Genomic DNA, 16,766 nt, shown 5'->3' on the forward strand with positions numbered 1-16,766 from the left:
TCGATCTCGTGTTGGCTCGTGCCAACACTAGATGGTGCGACTTATTTCCGTAAGAAGTAGGGAGTTAGAGAGGTGTAGCGGTCGGGCGGGAACGACTAGTGAAATAACTTATTTAAAGTTTCATATTATTACCATCACATAACATAGAATGCTGAAGCAATGCATTCTAAGCTTTAGCAATTGAAAGAACAAATGTAAACGTGCGCTAATGTGTTTGTATTTTAAGACAATAGACTTTATTAACGGTAGGTACATAGAGTAAATTTTAGTAATAGAGCACTGTTGCCTTACACTAAGCAAGTTAAGTACTAAGTTTACTCTATATGACCTCTGTTAAGGTCTATTTTTTTTATTTTAATATAAATTAGATTTTATCGAAAAAACAAAAGATCACCAGTGACAAATGGGACTTTTTCGAACTAATTTAGCTTTACGAGTTAGTATATCTGTGTCATTAAAAATAATAAGTAGTTGTAAAAAATATACAACTTTCATTTACATTTTTTTTATTTTTAGTCATTACAATATTTTTTTTAAGAGCAGTGATAGCCCAGTGGAAATGACCTCTGCCTCCGATTCCGGAGGGTGTGGGTTCGAATCCTGTCCGGGGCATGCACCTCCAACTTTTCAGTTGTGTGCATTTTAAGAAATTAAATATCACGTGTCTCAATCGGTGAAGGAAAACATCGTGAGGAAACCTGCATACCAGAGAATTATCTTCATTCTCTGCGTGTGTGAAGTCTGCCAATCCGCATTGGGCCAGCGTGGTGGACTATTGGCCTAACCCCTCTCATTCTGAGAGGAGATTCGAGCTCAGCAGTGAGCCGAATATGGGTTGATGACGACAATATTTTTACATTATACGAGTAGATGTGTTCGTTTAGGCCACGCCTCCGGGTACTAAGTTTTCAATACAATACAAGATTTTCAAGTTGTAGACAAGTTATTGTACCTATCGTTGTCATAGCACGAGTAGCACAAAGAAACAAAGCATTTATCGCATTTACACAAGACAATCTCATGAATACATTTCAAAAAGAAACGAGACAAAGTTTTCGTTCAAAACACGAATGTGAAAATTTATCAGGTTTTTATTGAAATCGGTAATATGCATTTGAATATGTTTATATATATGTATACAACATTATGATCAAAACAACTACACAACATTGGGAAAATCTAATCTAAATATATATGTTCTAGTTCAATACTATACTAGTTCAATGGATGAGTTTCTTTGTCTCTTTGCACATTTGTGAACTTGGGCGGCGGACGACTAATTATTTCATGACGTGTTTTGAAATTATTCTAAATGAGGAATAATCAATTAATACGTACTAAAATGTAAAATGTACATGTTCTGTGTAAGTGTATCAAATAAATAAATAAAAAAAAATCTGTGATTTCAAAATAACCGTGTTTTCTTATGTGCTTAATGTTATTAGACAATACTAAAACAAGCTTTTTATTTAAATTGTCAATCTGTCTGTCTGTTTATCCGGAGTAAATATCTAATCTATAGAACGACATGACAGATTTTAATGGGATTTTCACTGGAATATAAAGGAGGTTATTGAGAAACATACACACTCCTTTATAACCCGGAAAAATAAGGTTTTCCGCAGAATTATATATAATAAAAATAACTGAATTTCACGCGGACGAAGTAGCGGGAATCCGCTAGTTTGCATGCATGATAAGTTATTTAACAACTCGTATAGAATTAACACCTCAATAGATACCTTTCTGACGATTTTAAATCATCTCACTCAATATTTTAGGCTCAACGTCTCTTTTAAAGACATTAATTCCAACGGTGCCCGCATTAAAATGATGAAGTACTTCGGCCTAAATTAATTTTGTAAACATTTCCGTTTAAAATAAAATGTATATAGGTTTAATTATGTCATGAACCAATATTTAAAGCGCAGTCGATAAATTAAGAACATCGTGCCCTTGGGTTTACCGAATTTTGTAAAAATGCATACACGATGAATTAAAAAAATCTCGTTTTTTGTAAAGTCGGTTTGAAAATAGGTAGCTGTCGCAATAATTTCTTTGACTTATTGAAAACTTTCACAGAATTATGCATTCTAAAGCGTTCTACGTTCTGTAGATTCAATGTACGCATTTATATAAGACCGCGTGACAACTATGCATTGCAATAGTATAAAATATAACCGAACAACAAATACAATATGAACTATGAAGCAATTTTTTTTATCAATACCAACAACGATATTTGATACTGAAAATATGTTACGTGCCTACAAAATCACCGCAAAAAGTGATTCGAACTCGGCTATTCCACTGATATTTAAACTAGACATATGGTACTAGCGCGACAATAAATTTTATGTTTGTCGCGCTAGTTAAGGAATATCAAGATAAAATGTTTTATACAAAACTTTGCGTAAATACCATACTCGTAGTGTTAAAAATGGGCAACAAAAAACATGCGTATGGTGACATTTGTTTCACTGTTGTATTCTAACAAAAATATGTAACACAACACGAAAAAAGACCCTTTTAAACATATTCAGCCACTGATATAAAAAAACAGAGAGAGCTACGTAAAAGTGTACTCGTATATCTGAGATTGTAGCTGCGCTGAAATGTTCAGGAACAATTTCAGCCTTTCAACTGCCTACAATAGAGTGAGTGGCTATTTGTACCGTCAGAAAAAAAATATATATATTTTATCACATACTTTTGCTATAAGACTTGAGTTATACATACATAATATAAAACAGACATTAATTAAACAATTATACATATAACAGAAGTTTTTTAGAAAAATAATTCAATAATTATGTTATGGATTCTAAGCAAGCTTTAATTATGCAAGCGAAATTTGTATATTTGTAGTTTACCGTTTTGGAAAATATGTACTAATAGTAATGGAATAGTATAATTTATAAAAATAACTGTTATTTGAAATAAATAATATTTTATACCTTCTTGTATTTCGTTATAACTTAAAAATATTAATCTAGATAAATGCAGAGATACGAAGTAACATAAAAATCCTTTTCTGCAGTATACAATTACATTATAACTAAATTACCTATTAATCTAAATATTTCTATTTGGCGCTATGAGTTGCGTAATATTTTTTTCGTTATTTTTTATTAGATAAATAGTTTACATTTACTCGTACATTACTACAAACTATAATTACTTATACAAGAAACAGAATTAAATTTATATACAGTAGACATAAATCATAAATAGTAGAACTAAATCATAGTTGTTTTCTTTTTTGCTAACACTACAACGGCAAACCTACGTTTGGCGTTGATCCCGCTTACCCCGAGTTTTATATACGCCACCCTATTTTCGAATTTATATTGGAACAGAATACGGTCAAAATAATATGCCCGACATCTGAAAATTATGGATTTGTTTTTGTTATGAAGCAATAAGTCCATTTCTGATATCGACGTGTGCTTACCCACTTCGTTGCTTATTCTTAGAGTAAACTAACTAGGTAACTAGTTTTATGTCGCTTGCGTGAAAATATCGGGGAAAATAGTAAAAACAAATATTTCTTTCCTCATACAATCATAGCCTCAGTAGATTCGTGGTTAAGTTGCTGGACTTAAATCGCGATGTCTATGTTTCGGCCATTGGATTCAACCTGCACCCGCATTCGGAAGATTTGATCATAAGATTCAATATTAATATTATTTATACAGGGTGCTCGGGAGTATTTCCCATAACTTCAAGGTGTTGACGAGTCCACTTATAGAAGCTAGTTCGGCGTATCTAATATTTTTTTAAGTAAAAAAAATAAAAACGTTTTATGTTTTCATACAAAGTAATTCGAATAATTTCGACTATCCATGTAACACACGCCTTTATCTATCCTTGCATTTTTAAATACTTAAAACTTGGCTATGTAATAATTATAAGAATGCGTTTAAGGGATACATTTTAAGATTTATTTACAAAAGAAATATTATTTACCCCAAAAATATTAATTTTAGAACACATGTTCCTTGCATATTTATAATAAATTTTCAGTAAAGAATATAACCCAGATTTATGGGAAATACTCCCCAGCACCCTATATCTAACAATTTTTATTATTTCCCGACTCAAAGACACGTGTGTGTGATCTAAACGAATAGATCATCAATTTGTTGATATTTTTTAACGGTTTTTTTTTTTATAAGAGTCTTATTGTCAATATCTCGACTAAATATAGTAGATTTCATCGTTTTCATAACTATTCGACTAGACTTAACTAAAAAAGATTAAGGTAGAATAGGAGTAGGTTTTACTAATATTATAAATGCGAAAAGTTTTGTAATTTATTTAAGCCCTTATTCTTAAAATACCCAAATATTAGATTTGGGTATTTTAAGAATAAGGGCCTAAGAGTGTAATGATATTGTATTGTAATTCATGTTGGGAAATACATTTATCAAAATGTAATATTTTTAAATATTCTCACTTGCTTTCAGACATGTACGTTTTATGACTACTGCGAATGGACTTGCTGTATAGGATTACATGAATAAAATATTTAGACCAGTATTGATTGTGCCTTGCTCGTAAAATTTTTCCGATACTTTCACGTACTAACATTTAAGCGAAGTGCTATTTTTTGAATAATAATTATGTATAAAGTAGGTAGTTTCTTTTTAACCAACTTCCAAAAAGGAGAATTTAGTAAAAACTTTGAACGTATTATCATAAGTTTTGCTTGCTCCTAAACGAAAAAAGAAAAACGTGCCTGAAATTGCCATCAAATGAAAAAAAAACACGGATACGTAGAACAATATTGAAATAAAAAATTAACCAAGGTACTGCACAGCAGAATTGTATTTGCTGTACGATTATTTTTAATATCAAACTGTCTTTGAGTCGGCTTGACATACAAGTAACAACCGTTTTAGTTATTCAGATCCAGGTAGACACGTTTCTAAGAAAGCTTTTAACTCAGTTTTGTCGATACATATTTAAGTTTAATGTTCTATTGGACTACTGGGGTTACTTTAAATGAAACATATATTGAGAAGTATCGTTATTATTCTATATCAGTATCAGCCGATAGTTGTCCACTGCTGAACCTTCGGAAAAGCCTATGCTTCCGATAAGGACCTCCATATGTCATGGTTTTGGGCTGCCTGGATCCAGTGGCTACCTGTAATGATAGCAGCGCTTGATATCTTCGGGGGGTTTCTCCTAGTTAAGGGTTCGATTGGGCTTTCTAGTACGGGGTTGCCTAGCACCTTTGGAGCTAAACGTCTTCGCGACGCGCATGTTGAGAAGTATGTTAATTATCCCAAATCATACTCGTATTCAAATATGACGTATATGAATGATATATAGAGACCCAGATATCGTACAGTAAAGCAATGTACATGCCATTATTACCCAACCACGAAATTAGCCTATTGATTACTACGGGATTGGTATTGCATCCATAATAATGAGATATATAATATAGCTTGATAAACTGCCTCGTTGGTCCAAAGGCTAGCCTATATGGCTTCGGATCACGTCATCTTAAGTTCGAGTCTTGGGTCTGGCTAAAAAATTCGCAAGTTATAAAGAAAAGTAACCCAGAATTGGAGAGTTGGTAGTATTACACCGCTGTTTTTTCAGATGACACGATGAAAGATTCCTTTATGACATTTCTACCATAGAAAAACGATATCAGGGCAAGTGGAGCCCACGTATGTTAGCGGATTACTGTTGGACATTAAAACGAGACGTTCCTGAACCTAAATACAGTCGAAAATCATAAAAGTAAATTCATATTAAAGTAGCAATAAATCGAAATAACTTCCTCTTGTTTACAAGAATTCAAAATTTCTAAAATGGTATTACAAAAAATCTATTCGTATTTTAAGCATTTTAATTTTATTTCTAGTATCCTTATCCTTGACCTGAATATAACTAGATAAAAGTTTTCATGTTAAATGCAAAAATTGTTTTTTTATTGACTAACTACTAACTAAATAACTGACAATATTATATCTCTTAGAATGAATTTATCTTATTATTTATCTTTAATAAAATTGTTATAGAATGAAATACTTTCCATGGATCTTATATTTTTTTTAATGTGTCAAAATCTTTGAATCAAGAACGATTGATTTTATCCGAAGCTGAAAGAATAAGGTTAAACGGAATGACCCCACGGGTTTCCTTTGCCATGCAACGTTTCAATAAAAACGAAACTCGACCGCCTTGACTCTTATTTATTTTTATTGTACACCATTTGTTAAGGCGCTACAGACTTTTCGACGAAACTTGGCAGGCATTCGACGTATTAGAAAGAATCTGGCAAACGTTATTGATAAAGATATTCTATGCTACTGTTAAAGTACTGGTAGACCTTGGAAATTATATGATTTGTTGCTCTTATCTATATTGAAGACATACAAATTAATTTATTTATTTTTTGACGGCCTCCGTGGCGCAGTGGTATGCGCGGTGGATTTACAAGACGGAGGACCTGGGTTCGATCCCCGGCTGGGCAGATTGAGATTTTCTTAATTTTTCCAGATCTGGCTGGTGGGAGGCTTCGGCCGTGGCTAGTTACCACCCTACCGGCAAAGACGTACCGCCAAGCGATTTAGCGTTCCGGTACGATGCCGTGTAGAAACCGAAAGGAGTGTGGATTTTCATCCTCCTCCTAAGAAGTTAGCCCGATTTCATCTTAGAATGCATCATCACTTACCATCAGGTGAGATTGTAGTCAAGGGCGAACTTGTAAAGAATATAAAAAAAAAAATTCTTACAGTTGCTTGAAACCAACTTCGTTGTTAACTTCATGACTATGAAATAAAAAAGAGAATTTAAATTACATTTATTTAAATTACATTGTTTAAAATACATGGTTTTCAATTTCCACGTTCTTATAGGGCAACTAGGCTTGACTAAAATGTCACTAAATGAGTGAAGTTAAGTTATGAGGGCAATTATTTATACTATTAAAATGTCTCTATGTCTCTATATAATCAAGTTCAAAACGGACTCCAGAATACTAAATTAAATTTAAAAAACGTCAGAGAGGTTGCTAATTAGTAGAAAAATGTTATAAAACTGGATATAAAAAGTTATTATATTTTTCATTATTCTAGCTTTTATTATTTTCAGTTATGACGTTTACAGTTGGGGAAAAATTTAATATATAAAAACTTGTCACGTCACGTCGCGTCATGACATGTCACGATAGTTTGTAGCGATGTGGTCGCATCTCCTTTAAAATGATTCGATCGATTTTAATAACTTATTTTTCGTATTTTCGGTAGTCGTCAAAATAGTTCGTATTATTTTTGTAACACTCGTAAAGTCTCTCTTATTTCACCAATTTCAATATCGTAATGTCGTTAGTATATCGTGAGATTTATCATCTGTTTAAAAACGAACACTTTTTTAAATCTTAGCAAAGAATTTTTATATCAGAAAGTGCTCAATGTAGTATGGATAAAATTAACCTTAGGAGATAAATTATAATAAAAAAAAAACATTAAATTCTCTAATTGTAATAAATTTGGTAATAAATGACAACCATCTGTAACAAAAACCCAAAAATATTAAATGAAATTATTAGTAATATTGCCTATTTTTGGTGCATTTGCCTAATAAAAATAACACTGGTGGCACTTTGCTATCTGTGAAAAAGTTAAAATTATTCCGCACGCTTTTTCCTTTCGCTGTATTGTTTTAATTTAAAAATATTAAGTAGCGATGAATTCATTAATTCGACACCGCTAGATTCTCTAAAGGTAGCGTAAAAAGGCCTAAGCCTCGTGCCTGAAAAGTTTACCGATAGATACTTACTTACAAGCGTGTCAAAATTTAAACTATTTTTCTGTTTTCAATTTCAATTTCTTGTTTTCAATTTTCATATGGAAAACAAACAAAGATGCAAATTCATTTTCAGAAAGTGTCTTTTGACACAGTGTGTTTTCCTCGCAAATAAGTTATAAAACGTCGTATGACATACGTGCGCTTTGATAATTACAACCTCTGCTTACTTCTAACTCTCGCCTACGGCTCGGACCAACAATGCCGCCTGGGCTGTAATTTTCAACTTACCGTACTTATATCATAATTGTTTAATGAACTTAATCGTTTTACCAGCTGAACCGGCAGAACAGAAGGTTTGCCGGTTCAGCTAGTAAAACTATATTAATTCTATGTCATGGCTATAAAAAGTATTGAAAGTCTTATACGTCTGGTCAGAGTTATCACTGCAATAATATTTTAACGATTCTCTTTACTGTCCGCCAAATGTTCCACCATCTTGGACACGTATTCTAGATAAAATTATTTTATGATCTCGATTCTCGATACATACATATTTTTCTTTCATCTTTCAATCTTGCAGTGTAAATAAACGGGGTGTGACGATTTATTACGTAAGGATAATCTAAAGAATACATGAAAAAATGTAATTTATCTAGCTCATTCGAATTCATGTCATTTGTATATCATCTTACATTTGTTTTTATTTAAGTTCAATTCTCGAAAATGCGCCCCACTTTTTGTCTTTTTTTTAATTCTTACTTCTAGTCAAATATGAAATTCATTTTGATTTATTTTTGTGTGCGTGTGCAAACATTGCTACTCGTTGCATAGTAATAGAACACATTCTTGCAGTTTTGCGTGTGCAATGAAAACTGCACTGTAAGCGTTTGCAAAAAAGAGTGGGGCGCGTCATCGTGGACTGAACTATTTATACACGATTGTGTATATATTAATGAAACGAGAGTCGATAGCTAGACTACTCCATTTTATAAAGGCTAAAAGTTTATCAACTCATAATCCTACCTATAGCAAAATAATGCGGTCCAAATACATTAAGCCCACCTAAAAGTACCTTTTATGGATTGCGATGGGTTTCTGTCAAAATTCGGGAGGTAGGCATAAATTTCAGGATCCGACCTAAATTTTATTTACTACTTCAATATACACTATAATGTATTATTGATATTATACACCTTTTCCCCAAATACGGAATTCACATCAGTCCGTAAGCTCAACACCTGCCGCGTGTAATAAATGTCACTGGTAGAGGCAGTTTATCAAGTTAGAGATATCTTTTACGGGAAAGAAACTAAGCTGCGAATACTGTTTTACGTCTTTTATAAAATTGCGTAAAAAGTTTTGCACGTTTGCCTGTGGGAATAGATAATTACTTTACTTTTTACATTTTTATGACGGGATTTACATAGGTTATTGCATCTGAATGATTACTTAGATGACAAATGAGATAGTACGAGAACCTACGTAAGAAATATATGCATACTCTTATCTGTTATTTATTTAGGATAAGAAATAAATTATAGAAAATATTCACATTGGAGCATTGCAAATAGGTTGCCTAGTAAAATTCGGCCGGATGTTTAATTCATCTTCCCCGGAGATTAAAATGGTAACTGCCATTACGCGTGTTTTAGTATTATTTCATTTTTGGGATCTATAGGCTTAAAATACGTCTAATGATGATGAAAATGATGATGATTATGACAGATGATGATGACAGATGAGGGTATATATTTCTAATGACGGATTTTAGACCAAGACCTTGTTTTAGTTTTAATTACATTACTAAAATATACTCAGAAGCACAATTATCCGCCCACTTTAATATGACGCGAGTATATTAAAGTGGGCGGAAAATTGTGCCTCTGAGTATATAGTAGTAGGCGATTGTCGAATTGATGCCGCGGTAACGTAGTGCGTGCGTTTGATGATCTATTAACCAATAATTGAGGTATTAACTTGTATTTATTATCCTATCTAAAATAGGTTAACGGTGTGTAATGTTAACCTATTTATAATAACACGAGAGAGAGAGAGAGAGAGAGATTTTGAGCCAATTCACCCTTGCCAAGGCGAGTTGGTAGATGAGAATGTTGGATTATAATGGCCAGATAAATTTTAATGATCAAAACCTATCTACGCCCTCCCAGGCATAGAGGCACATCTGATTTCCCAAATCACCCCGGATTTATAATAAGATTGATGATATAATTGTTACGATGTTAGCAAATCTTTCTAACAAAGCTCGTAAGATAAGTACTAGAACAACGCAATGTCGAATATTCTAGCAATTTTATCTTAATAGATTGAGTTTTAATTGTCAACAATGTAACTCAATATTACGAGTATATTGTATAAACGGCACTAACTTACCATTTTTACTGCTACAAAAGGGAACATAATATGGGTTACAATTTAATCGTATACCGTGTATTGTACCTATTTGTTCACTAAGCATTGGTACAATGTTAAAACCTTAATAAAAAACAAGGACCATACATCGTACAATACAAACTAAAAGAATTTATAATTCAACGTGGCCATAAAGTATCCCGAACGTTCGCTCGGTTACGTCCTTTGGGGACAATCGTACCAGCGACGGTCAGTTTGGGAAACTTCTAAAATATTTGTTACAGTTGTTCCGCTAGACCAATTGAAAATAATCACTGTTACATGGGCAAAGGTTTTCATAAATCTCGGATACGTATGAAAATGTAAACAATTGTTACGCAAGTCACAAAGATCTGATTAGTAAAACCTTTGGTATTTAAGGATTTCAAACCATGATCTATGGAACTAAGTCTCTCGCCACATTTATCTGGACAAAGGTTTTCATAATTCTTAGTGTAGGAATTTGGAAACAGGTTACGCAAGTCACAAAGTTGTCTGGTAGGAGGCTTCGGCCGTGGCTAGTTACCACCCTACCGACAAAAACGTACCGCCAAGCGATTTAGCGTTCCGGTACGATGTCGTGTAGAAACCGAAAGGAGTGTGGATTTTCGTCCTCCTCCTAACAAATTAGCCCGCTTCCATCTTAGATTACATCATCACTTACCATCAGGTAAGATTGTAGTCAAGGGCTAACTTGTAAAGAATAAAAATAAAATAAAAAAAAACAAAGATTTGATTTGTACAACCTTTGGTCTTTATAGATTTCAAACGACGATGTATGGATCAAAGTTTCTCGTCACATTTGTCTGGGCAAAGGTTTCACTAAATCTTGGCATAGGAATTAACAGGTTACGCAAGTCCCGAAAATTTAATTTGTACAACCTCTAGTATTTAAAGATTTCAAACAACGATCCGTGAAAAAAAGTCTCTCTCCACATTTGTTAACAGTTCCAAAAAATCCAAGTGCGAACATCGTAAAGATTGTTACTTATTTATCAACTTTTTTAACAATATACTTTTAATGAATTAGTAGACGAATATTACTGAGATTTTCATGAAAACATACGTCACATATAGCCGAAAACCTCCTCCATTTTGAAAAGAGAAATTAGGATGGTATAAATGGATTCGTGAACTCGAAGTATGAAATGATTTTCCATTTTGAATCACAAATTTTGATGTTTTTTTCATAAACTCAATCCCTTTATCTGTTCACACGGGTTACATTTTCAAATAGGTTTTAGCTTGGGAAGCAAAAAAATCGCTATGAAGTTTTCCGGGGCATAATCAACACGGAAAATGCGAGGTAGAATGAAAAATGATGACTTCGCATTTCGATCTGAAAGTCACAAGAATATCGCGTTCCCTCTTGAATTTTATCAGCGAAATGGAACGCCAAAGGTAAAGTATAAATTGCGTTTAAATTAGCAACGCGGCTGTTGCTTGGATTCTTAATTTCTGTTTAAAAACTGCAGCATATTTCGAATTATAATATTCGTTTCAGCAGATTCAGAACGGTGGGCTTAATTATTACTAAACGGTTTTAGCTTTTTTAAATTATAACTTTTTAAAACGATGTATCTTTACACCGTTTAGGTAGAGCGAAGTGATAGAAAGAGTAAAGAAAAGCGTTACAACTTCTCCGGGCGTTACACTTTTCCGCTTTATGTGTCTCTTACTAATATATACTGTTGCATGTGTATTGTGTATGAGTTTATGGTAGAGTGAGTGAGAGTGAGAAATAGAAAGTTTTTAAATACACTAATATTACATTACAATATTTGGAAAAACAAAGTAAGAACATGTTTCCGACGGCAAATTTTTTTTTAACTGTAAGCTATTGGCTAGTAGCTTATTTAGTTTCAATCATGGCGGTACGAGCTTAATTTCAAGCTAAATATTTATTGACACACAATAGGGATGATGACAGTTTTTTAAATTGTATATAAATTATGAGTATGCTAATATAATAGTAAAGCATTTTATTAATAAGTAAAATATTTTATAAAAGTAACAGGGTATCTGCGATCATTACTTTCAGAGCTATATTTTTTAAGATATAAAGATTGAAAGAGTCAGATTTGCGGCACTGAAACGCCCCATACAAAATGGTACGATTTAATGACGTCGTAGGTTATAATGATCGTTAGATTTGTACGGGCGTTCAAACAAAATTACTAATATCTTTGTTATTTGTACGTGTATGTTTATAGTTTATTTGTTGAAAAATGTCACATTTAATGTAAGGAAGCTAAAACTTTATGAATTTTCATCTAATTATGATAAAAGATTTTTTAATGTTTTTTGTAATTTTATAATCTTATTTTTTTGCAAATATCTAGACAATCTATGCGTTTTAGGTATAAATTAGTTTACCTGAATGTATCACAAAAATCAATATATTCAAACCTAGTCATCCCCATTGTGACAGGTGTACACAGATCTGCATGGTACGATCGATTATTGAGAGCTTCAGTAGGTACATATAGAATTATTTGGGATGCCAATTTATACCTAAAATATGATATGAGAATATCGCAGAGTGCTCATTTCACAGTAAATCAATGGCATGTAAAACTCTTTCCAATTCACCGATTTTATTCGTCCACTCATGCTACAATTTTAATAAACGGTTGGGCAGTTACACATCCAAGCCTAGAGACTAAAGCGGCGTAAACTGATTATAAGAGATCATTTCGAAGGGTTTTTATTTTATTATATCATCATATTCAATGTCTTTGGGGTAGTGGGTTCGCGTTTCAAATTTTAATAACAGATTTAAGCAGACGTTATTTAACAGAATTCTTAATTTGCAACAAATTGTTTTCCCTCTGTCTATATTTATGTAATCTATATTTATGTGTACTTACATATAAATATAGATTGTGTCCCGTCTCATGATTTTAAGTAAGCAAGCAATTCATCACGAAAATAAACCTATGAAATAAATATTAAAACTAGGCACTTGTGACTTACTTAAATATATTGATAATGGAATCAATAGAGCATATTTCCTCGACCTGCTCAGAAACAGCTCCGATTTTGATAATTTCTTTTTTATTAAAAAGGGTACATTTCAGAAATAGTCTCATATAAATATTAAAAAATTATTCGAACCCTAAAGCAGGGAAAACAGTAGATGACTGATTGTCGGCCCATTAATTGGACCATTGGCACCGCCTTCAAAGTGATCAAGAGACAGAAAATATTATAATATTTTCTTTTGTATTTTTGAAGTCGGTAGTATTTTTAAATTATGTATTATATAGCATAGATATTTTTAACAATATAAATCATTTCGTCCCCGCACCAAAACATTTCTGATTTTAAATAACGTAAAAAAACATGACTATTAAAAAAAAGCCATCAAAATCGGAGCTGTTTCTGAGGAATTCCTGCATAAGCTTGTTTTATGTATTCTTTGACTCCTATGACTAGGAAGCGTATATGTGTTTCATAAAACTTCGTTCTTTTTATTAGTTCTGATCTTTGTTGTCTGGTGATTATTCATAAGCCGTTTCAAGTCGTTCTATTAATTTATGCTACATCAGAGCATGCACCGGGTGGGTAGTTGCTAATTCGAGCACCTATTTAATATGTTTGTGTTACGTTTAGTTGTGTTACGAAACCGCTTCATTTGAAACTTTGTGGACCGTTTTAAATGAATATAGCCTCTCTGCATGTTACGAAAGCTTAATGAGATTTACTTTTCTAAATGTTACACCATACTCATATTAAAAAGTTTGTGTACTTTTAAAAATGAGAATTTTAAATTAGTTTCGTTTCAGTGCCGTTTGCTGTTTTCTTTTATAAAAACAATTGAATGTTTTTTTTTTATTTCATCTAAAGGGAGCGCTTAGCTACGATCTTATTTCTACTACTACTACTATACTAGCCAATTCCCGAGGTATCACCCGCATAGTTCCCGTTCATATGAAAATATGGGGATTATAATATAGCATATGACGCTCACAAACAACGTACGTGGCTTTGTAGTGGTGAAATCAAAATTAGTTCAGCCCCCAAGTGGCACGTCGATTCTCTTTCTACGATCGCTAACGCTTCGAAAACTAGAAAGACTAGAAACAGATCTTGATCACGTGACTTGTCGATAGCAAATGTCATTCCCATACATCTTTCTAGTTTTCGAAGCGTTAGCGATCGTAGAAAGAGAATCGCCGTGTCACTTGGCTAGGGGGGCAGTAGATCCAAATATTGCCCCTACAATACCACTAACTTTACCTCTTTATAATATTAGTATAGACCAGTGATGATTTGTGTGACCATCTCTTACTATGTTTTCAAGGTTTAATTAGACTTGTCAGATACGTGTTGTTATAAATCGCGAAAGAATAAATAAATACATAACATTAATGTGTATTCTAGACTACAAAAGGGGTACTAAAAGTCTTTACAAAGCTGAGTAGTTTGTACAGAGTAATAGAAAACCATAAACCGCATTCACTCCCTGTTGCCCGGAGCATGTGAGTAGCTCTTTCCAGGCTATTTGCTACGTAAAGATAAACGAGTGATATGATCGCATAGATTCCGAAAGATTCATTGGCATGCGTTACAAGATATGTTACCTTTTTGTACAATACCTTTTCTGGTGAATTTATGTTTAGATCTGATAAAAATGCCTTGTTTTTTTCCCATTCAAGTTTCGTTGGTACAGACATTTATTTACTCGATTTAGACTATTTTGATACAGTTGAAAAAGTGTCGATGCAGTAAAAGGCATTCGTTGTCATCATCATTATCATCATATCAGCCGATGGACGACCACTGCAGGACATAGGCCTTTTGTAGGGACTTCCAAACATCACGATACTGAGCCACCTGCATCCAGCGAATCCCTGTGACTCGCTTGACGTCGTCAGTCCACTTGGTGGGGGGTCGGCCAACACTGCGCTTACTAGTGCGGGGTCGCCATTCCAGCACTTTGGGACCCCAACGTCCATCGGCTCTTCGAACTATGTTGTTTTCATTAATTTTGTTCTGCCAGTGAATTCAAATTCAGATGGGAATTTTCTCTTTTATATTTTACTAGCGGACGCCCGCGACTTCGTCCGCGTAAATTTCGATGTCAACTTTACTACTACCCCTACCCTACCCCTACCCTACCACTACCCCAACCCTACCCTACCCAACCCCTACATCTACCCTACCCCTACCCTACCCCTACCCCCACCCCACCCTACTCCAAACCTACCCATATCCTACCCCTACCTTACCTACACCCTACCCCCATCCTACCCCTACCCTCCGCGTACCCTATCCCTTTCCTACCCCTATCCCACCCGTACCCCTATCTCACGCCTATCCTACCCCTACCCTACCACTTCCCTATCCTACCCGTACCTCTACTTTACCACTACCCTACCTCTACTACTTCCCTATCCTACCCGTACCTCTACCCGTACCTCTACCCTACCACTACCCTACCTCTACCCCTACCCTACCACTACCCTACCCTACCCTGTAACTTCTCTATCTTACTCCTACCCTTAGCAAAATCGGTCCAGTCCTTCGAGAGTGGTGGTATGACCAAGAGAAATAGAGACTTCTATGCTAATAATATAAAGAGGTAAAGTTCGTGTGGTTGTAGGAGGTAACCTCTGGATCTACTGGACCGATTCGGAAAATTGTTTTCCCAATAGAAAGCTACGTTATTTGCGAGTGTCATAGGCTATGTTTGATCCCCATATTCACACGGGAACAGGAACTACGTAAATGAAAGCGCCGGGCGTCATAAAGCGGAATTTCTGCGTCTTTTAGAAATTTTGTATTATCTCCGAAACTATTTGAGTAATTAACATACTGTAAAGGGCAAATCTTATCTCCATAATATCCTTGTGATTACTAAATAATTTATTTTAATAAGGATTAAAGTTTAGTTGTATAAATAATGACGTAAACCTAAGTATATAAAATTAATAATTTTTAAAACACAAAAGGTACTATATCTGCTAATATATAAAAGATAGATATATGATGTCGCGGGCTTTTTTGTAGAACTTTTAAAGATACATAAAGTCTCTATACATTAATTTCAATTTTACACAATAGTTAAGGCAGCGCATGCCAATAAGTCTGTTTAAGAGGATTTTCAGTCCGACCTGTATGACAAAAACTGTGATAACTCGGCTAATATATATAATACCAATATAAAATATAGCCTATAGCACTCCCCGATAATGTAGCATTCTACTGGTGAAAGATTTTTTAAAATCGGACCAGTAGTTCCGAAGATTACCCCATTTGAAAAATGTGACAAACTTACAAACTTTACCTCTTTATAATATTAGTATAGATTAATGCAATGCGCAATATTGTATTTGGCATACAGTGTCTGTCATAAAGTAACAGAAATACAAAAAACCTTTTGGTACATAATTATTATATACTTTATATTATTATTTACTTTTGTATTATATTTTTTACAATAAATAAAATTCCATGTTTTATGACTGTTGATTTCTTATGCTAACCACCATCCAATAAGTCCATGTGCCTGCAGCGCTATAGCCGCAACTGATCGTGTATTGGTCGCGACGTGCATGACATCATGCAGATCGCGACCA

The 16,766-nt window shown here is 33.7% G+C and overlaps 1 protein-coding gene across 5 annotated transcripts in view; it reads left to right on the forward strand.

Moving 5' to 3' along the window:
* LOC112053223 (small conductance calcium-activated potassium channel protein) overlaps window positions 1-16,766 on the forward strand; it is a 307,143-nt gene that overhangs the window by 226,171 nt on the left and 64,206 nt on the right. The window lies entirely within an intron of this gene.

This window comes from Bicyclus anynana, chromosome 17, assembly GCF_947172395.1.
Source record: "Bicyclus anynana chromosome 17, ilBicAnyn1.1, whole genome shotgun sequence".
In the NCBI taxonomy this organism is placed as follows: Eukaryota; Metazoa; Arthropoda; class Insecta; order Lepidoptera; family Nymphalidae; genus Bicyclus; species Bicyclus anynana.